The sequence below is a fragment of the Xyrauchen texanus genome, chromosome 29, assembly GCF_025860055.1.
Source record: "Xyrauchen texanus isolate HMW12.3.18 chromosome 29, RBS_HiC_50CHRs, whole genome shotgun sequence".
Lineage (NCBI taxonomy): Eukaryota > Metazoa > Chordata > Actinopteri > Cypriniformes > Catostomidae > Xyrauchen > Xyrauchen texanus.
Window position 1 is genome coordinate 40288670 of NC_068304.1, and position 7500 is coordinate 40296169.

A 7500-nucleotide genomic window follows, 5' to 3' on the forward strand; every position below is an offset into this window, starting at 1 on the left:
GCACCTACACACCGTAATGGTGATCGTGCCAAATTAACAAAACATTTAAAAAGAGAGGGAAACGCCAACATGGAGTGGCAGTGGGAGAGAGAGAGAGAGTGAGAGACAGAGGAGAGAGAGAGAGAGAGAGAGAGAGAGAGAATAAAAAAACACTTACTTGCCGGTTCTCCGGTTCCGCCGTAGCGTGGTCCTCGGCCACTCCTCCACCCTCTTATGGAAGACAGCCACACCTCCCCGGATGGATCGGAGGCAGACCTCTGGCCCCTGGTGGACGGAACGCCCCGCCGCATTTTTGGTGGACGGTAGGGGTCTTCCCCACCCCTGGCAGCGGTAACCGCTCCAGGCGGTTGGTTGGGAGCCCCTCCTCCCCTCATGGTCGGTGGCCATTCCTCCCTTCCAGGCGGCCGGGCTGCTCCTTCCTCCGGCGGATGGCCGCAGCTGCTCTGTTGGGGTGGATGGTAGCGGCGAGGACTCAACTACGGCACATCCCTCCTCCTTCCTGGATTTCTGCAACAGTGTAAAGGGATTAATAGAAAGGAGGCGGCGAGAACCGGCTTGAAAATATAAATAATAGTTTAACATAAAACTGAAACAAAAAAACAAACACACACACACAGGTGTCGGACAGCTGCCCGTAAATCTCTCTCTAAGGTGTCGGCCTTTATCCCTCTCTGAGTCTTGATTAGCCTGATTTGCCCTGCCACAGGCCTTTCCCCCTTTGGAATAAGATGCATTGATGCATCATGCACAACAGACTGCAACAGTCTGGTTCTGGAAGTACAAATAAATAATAAAAAAAACATACATTATTAATTATTATTAATGATAGCTTATTAACCTTTCAAGACAGACCTACCATGAGCTCTGAGGTAGTTAATCAATGGATTATGCTCCTGTTGAAGACATCAGTCCATGTTATTGTAACCGGTCCTGCTCGACCTGCTCTGAATGGGATCAGCCAGCATGGGAGGCTAAAGGGTACAGCATTTAGCGTCAGTCGCTAGTGCTCCTCTTGGAGTCAGCGGTCAGTGAGGTTTGCTATAACGCATCAGCTGCCTCCCGTTACATTATTTCAATTAAAACATTTCTGGAGAAGAACCTCTGTACCCGAGAATCCTGAACGGAAGAGATCCACTAAAAAGATTGCGGCAAAGTGCGGCAAAAGTGCTCTGCAGCGACCGCCCACTCCCATGATGCACTGTGGATGGTGCAATCTAGTCGATCTCCCCACACTCACAAACTACTTCTTTATTTGTATAGAGCAGAATATTTTGCAATACAATGTACATGTTTCGCTACTTATTACAATCTACAACTTTAAATCCATATTTTTCCATTGATTTGAATTCGATTGTGTCATTCGCAATGCATCATGGGATTGTAGTTAATTCCCTCATTAGAGATGTTAAGTACACAGTCAGTACCTACGTCTTTTTGTCTGTTTTTAAACACTTAGTTTGCTTCAAATGAAAGTTTGTAATGTCGCGATTGTCTACAACCTGCATGTGAATTTGCCACAGCACTCCCCACTCCTTTATAAACTCATTGTTCTTGTTAGTGTGATTTTTCTGGTGTTGGACTCCAGACATTCATGACAGATGGTGTTATAAACTCTACAGCTAAATCTTCAAAATATCAACAACAGGGGAACCTCCCTCAGACTACAGGATTTAAAATGCAAAACTCCTTGAAATGAACACCTTGTTTGAACTCCCGTGGGAACTCTCCTGAACTGGAAAAGGAGAGACTAAGAAATAGACAGATGAAAATGCTGCTGTGAATGATTCATTTTAGGCACGCATTCTGCTGTTTGAATAAATGTCTCTTGTAAAGGACCTGTTTGAGAGCGGTCGATCGGGTGGGTGTGTTCTCATCTCTGATGTCTTTGGCAGTGCTGTGGTGTTCTGGGTTCTAGCATTGCAGCACCTGAGCCCATGTTGAGCCATTTATATTTATATATATATATATACTTTTTTTTTTTTTTTTTTTACTATCTATTTCAGTCAGGAATGATAATGGTAAGTCTCGTGAATCTTAAGCACACAAAACTGACTTCGGTTTCTCACCCACACCTATCATATCACTTCAGAAGACATGGATTAAACCACTGGAGTCTTATGGATTACGTTTATGATGAGAGACATTTTCAATTTTGGTTGACTATCCCTTTAACTATCACATTGGGAGGTGACCAATCATAGTTTGGTAGTTTTGTGTTGGCACCTGGGGTGGCCACTCAAATTTTAGGCCATCCGGACACGCTGTTGGGCGTCAAATTGTACCACCATGTACAGAATTATTACCATATTCCAAATGCCAAGTTACCATGGCATTTGCATGACACTTTAAGGTACTTCATAGAATACTAAGCATTTTATTTTGTTTATTTTTACCATGGTAACACCAAAGTGCTTTTTTAAAAGGAAGTCATCATGTGATTGCAATCACTAAACATGTTCAATTTGTAAGAGCATGCACAAATACACATGCACACAAACACACACTTCATACCTGTGCATATATTTGTGCAATTATAATAACATATATGGACCCTTGCTAGTTAAGCAACCCCTTAGCAACCTGCAAGAACACCTTAGCAACCGTCAAGCAATGCTCTTACAACACCCGAGCATCATGACTGCACATTTGCTTCAGAAATTGTCCTGCAGTTTTCAGCCACCCTTACAAATAAATCATAAGTCAGGACTGCCATCTAGTGGTGGAATGTGTTACTGCACTGAAATTAAAATAAATAAATAAATCCAGAGCTGCTCTTGCCCTCTGAAGGGCATCACCACTTAAAAGACTCAAGCCCTCCATTATGGACAGCAAGCCAAATATGCAAATATCCTCTTCCATTCAAGTTGGGTTCTTTTGAGACCTTATAGCACCGAGACCAATTTATAATGATTCATTCCCTCAGAATTAGATCACAGGCCAGAGGTCAAGCACTTTTACTCTCATGTGTAAATGTTCAGTGAGGCAGAGCGACATGCGTTTGTCACAGCCAGCAGAGGGGAACCAGGAGCACGCTGAAACACCAGACACCGTTTGAGTTCAGGTCTGTTCAACAGCAAAGCGTGCAAGAATGACTGCTTTTGTGTCTTGGGTGACAGGAGTCGGACACCTGTAAAGAAAAACAAATGTGGCACATACCCTTTGAAATATCATTGACTTTAACAGTGGCAACAAAATGCTTAAAACTGCAACAAATACAGGGGTGTAGGAACCATTATAACTGAGGGGGAGACGTACACGTCCAGGCTCTGACACTTGTTTTTTTCGGCAGTGGGCGGGACTAACTAAGAAGCAAGAGTCTGGCAATATGTGGCATATCTACAGTATTTTAGATAAAAAGAAGGTCAACCATGTAGAGAGGTGCATTGTATTCAGTCAAAACAGATTTCACATTGCATGATTTGTAATCGCAGACATGCTAGATATCTCGCTGACATCTGCGATGCATCGGAGCTTCTCTCAAATCGCGTCTTTGTTCATACATTGCGATCGTCGCTCACGGGAGCGAGCTCTGATTTGCCTAGGATTTTAGGCTTTTGTCGGCGATCTCCACAAAACTGTCAGCATGTGAAAATCAGGCCTAAAACATGATGTGTAAACTCGGCGTTAGTTATAAATATAGCTGCAAGTAGCGATACCGGGCTCAAGTCAATTATGAGCACCATGAGCAGCAAAAGAAGCTTTGTGACATGTTTTTGTTTACAGTCCGATGAACAGTGTATGAGGAGTTAGAAACGTAAACTTCCAATCATAAAAAAAAAATATTTATTTTAAAATGAACTATAAATGGCTAGTTCTTTGAACTATTGTCCAGTATGTGGCGCTGTTCTGAAACTGCTCGGGTAGTATCTGGGCATGATGGTTATCATGCAGGAAAGCGTTCAAGAGTTTTAAGGCTAAATATACATTTTTCTTTCTCCTGACCAGTAGGGGGCAGTGTGCCAAAACGCTGCGCGTAAACTCAGGGACTAATGGTGAGGACACGTACCAAGTTTCATCCCAATCCCTTAAAGATCCCCGGAGATACACCCTCAAATTCAACTTTGCACGTTCTTTGTCGAATTCATTGAAGCGGTATGGTTTATCAAAATTCTGTGAATACGTTTTTGTCGGGAGTGCCTCTAGATTATGCGTGACAATTTCCATGCATATTGAACAAAACGGCCTGGGACGATTTAGAAAAAGTAGGTTTTTCAGAAAATTAAAAATGCCGGAATATTTTCATGGCTGAAAATGGTTCAAAAGTTTGGGCAGTTGGTGGCGCTAGAGGGTTTGAGGTAGAGATGCCAAATTTGCAGTAGTAACAGATCTGACTGTCCTCTACCTGTGTGCCAAATTTCATAACTCTCCCACAAGCGGTTCTATGGGCTTCCATAGAATCAAGAGCGGAAGAATCATAATAAGAAGAAAACTAACAAAAACAACAGGGGTCTTTCACCCCTTCGGGTCTTGACCCCTAATTATTGAAGTTCTATCATATTTTTTATTTATTTTATTTTTTTTTTTATGTTTCTTAAATGTTCAGTTGATTTGCTTTGAAATGATATTACATATACTTAAAAACATAAAACATTTTCTAAAAAAATCATATTATGAAGAGAGGCGGATGAGAACACCCCGTCTACACCGGGCATGTCCATTGACGTGACAGCGGCTTGAGGCTGTCTACACTGGACGAGTCAACACCAACGTTCTACATCGATTATTTGTGTTGTTGGTAGTAGTAGCGTCAAAAAAAGGATGGGACACCCATTTACTGTTAGCACGATACGACGCACCACAACGGATGCTGCTTCCACTGTAGACTGTAGACAGGGTGTTATAAATGTGTATATATATATAAATACTATTAACACTATTTACAGAAAAAAAAACAAAAAAAACAGCCATAAGCAGTTTAACACCCTTAAACACCATTTAATTATATTTATACAAATTGCTGTTTAAAGGAATATGCTGGGTTCAGTACAAGTTAAGATCAGTGTGGCAGGGCGGAGGATGGGGCCGGGTCGTGATTCCGCACACCCGGCCCCTAATCAGGCTAATCAAGCCTCCGAGAGGGATAAAGGCCGACCGAGGATGGCAGTGCAAGAGAGAGAGAGAGAGAGAGTTACGGGCAGCTGTCCGACACCTGTGTGTGTTTGTCTTTTTGGTTGAGTTTTATATTAAACTATTATTTGTATCGTCAAGCCGGTTCTCGCCTCCTCTTTTCCATGAATCCCTTTACACTGGTGCCGAAATCTGGAAAGGAGGAGGGATTTCATAGTGGAGTTGTCGCCGCTGCCATCCACCCGAAAGGAGCAGCTGCGGCCGTCCGCCGGAGGAGCCCGGCCACCTGGATGTGGAGGAACGGCTACCAACCACGAAGGGAGAAGGGGTTCCAAACCAACAGCCTGGAGTGGTTACCGCTGCCAGGGACGGGGGAGACCCCTGCAGTCCACTAAAAATGTAACGGGGCGTTCCATCCTCCAGGGGCCGGAGGACTGCCTCCGATCCACCCTGGGAGGCGTGGCTGTCGTCAATTAGAGGAAGGAGGAGTGGCTGAGGACCAAGCTACGGCATATCCGAGAACCGGTGAGTAAGTGTTTTTTTCTCTCTCTCTCCCACTGCCACAATCAGTCACTGCATTTTTGGCATAATGTTGATTACCACAAAAAATAATATTCATTCCTCCTTTTCTTTAAAAACAAAACAACAATCAAGGTTACAGTGAGACACAAGTCAATGGGGCCGATGTTTGAAGGGTTTAAAGCAGATATGTGAATAATAACATTTTATAAAATTATCATTTAAGTTTAAAATTTCATGTGTTTGTTTTCTGAGCTGTAAAGTTGTTACCACTGTAATTATATTCCCGAACAAATTACTCGGTCACGATTCACTGTAGTCTGCCCTGTGTTTCTCCCTTGTCATCTGTCCCGGACTACACTTCCCATAATTCCCTGCCCTCATCACTGCCAGCAGTACTTCATTGTTCTCACCTGTGTGTCATTTAATCATTATCCTTAGTGTATTTAAACCGTATTGTTTTATCATTCAACAACTGACAATGACACACAGGTGAGAACAATGAAGTACTGCTGGCAGTGATGAGGGCAGGGAATTATGGGAAGTGTAGTCCGGGACAGATGACAAGGGAGAAACACAGGGCAGACTACAGTGAATCGTGACAGACTCATACGAACCAGATCAGTTTAGTGATTCAAAAACACTTTTGAATCAGATGGAGCCAGGAAAATTCTAGTTATAGTGACGTATATGACGTAATTATAGCACTTGAGACTTGAATCAGTGTAGTTACTGATTGGTTGTTCATGACGATGTGTAGCCTGGTTAAATATACAGTAAATAATGCCCATGCACTATATGTCCTTTTGTTGTGTTGTACACTGCATTGATACATATTGCTAATGCATTCCATGAAAGGGATGGAGATTTGGCTTAGTTACACTGTCAATCAAATGCATTTACTGCAACTAAACGTGATTAAAATCTTTAAATCCTCTTTGAATAACTTTCTTAATCTTTCACTAAAAGTGACAAAGCGTTACAAATCCCACAAAAAGAATCAAACCAATCCTACATTCCTCATCGTTGACAAGCGTATCTGGTAACATTCCCCTCTCAGGAGAAAAGAATTGTAAGGGTGTAATGAAATGTTATTTTAGCATAATGCCTCATTTCTACATTTCAATCAAAGCTTTCCATTTGCCAGTGTTTAAACTGGCAGGTATCTTTGGAGACAGCTGAACACACCATGATGAGGGACTACAGCTTTTTGTTTTCAATTTGTATTGGGTTGAATCCCAGTACTGTAAGCGTTGTGTTTGGGAATAATTCTGTCACAGTCTGTCTGCTTCTGGGTTTGGCAGGAGGAGGATGACCGTAAAACCGTATTTGCTCATTTGTTTAGCATGCATTACCTTCACCTTCAATAATTCAGCCAACAAAACTCTATCTACAGAACATGCAATCCACACTTTCTCTCTCAGTTTGTCATGTGACTAAGACTCATAGCCTTAAAATGTATAAGCAGGCAAACACTAGTCTATCTCGTGTGTGTATGACAGGCCAACTAATGTTTGCTTAGGCATTAGTACTTATTAAGTGTTTGTATATTCAGTGAGTCAGTTTCCGGATTGGTCTCTCAGCAGCTCTGGAGACAGATGTCCCTGCAGTGTGTATGTTTAGCAGCATACTGCCCACAACATGACACGTAAGATGAACTAACTTTCACATCTCATCACTTCTCTTTTTTTATTGTAGCCGACTGCATAAAACAACGGCTTTAAAATCCTGCAGAAGCCTCTGCCAATCCGCTGCTTTTCATCAGTGACTACTGGGCGAACAAAGAACAACGTCAGCTCAAATCAAATCAACACAATTTGAATTGAATTGAAATGAGGTTCCTTCAGGAAACTGCAGTGCCACATTTAACATTCATCCGAGCAGACGTATGATACAAAGTGAGCTACAGTGCAT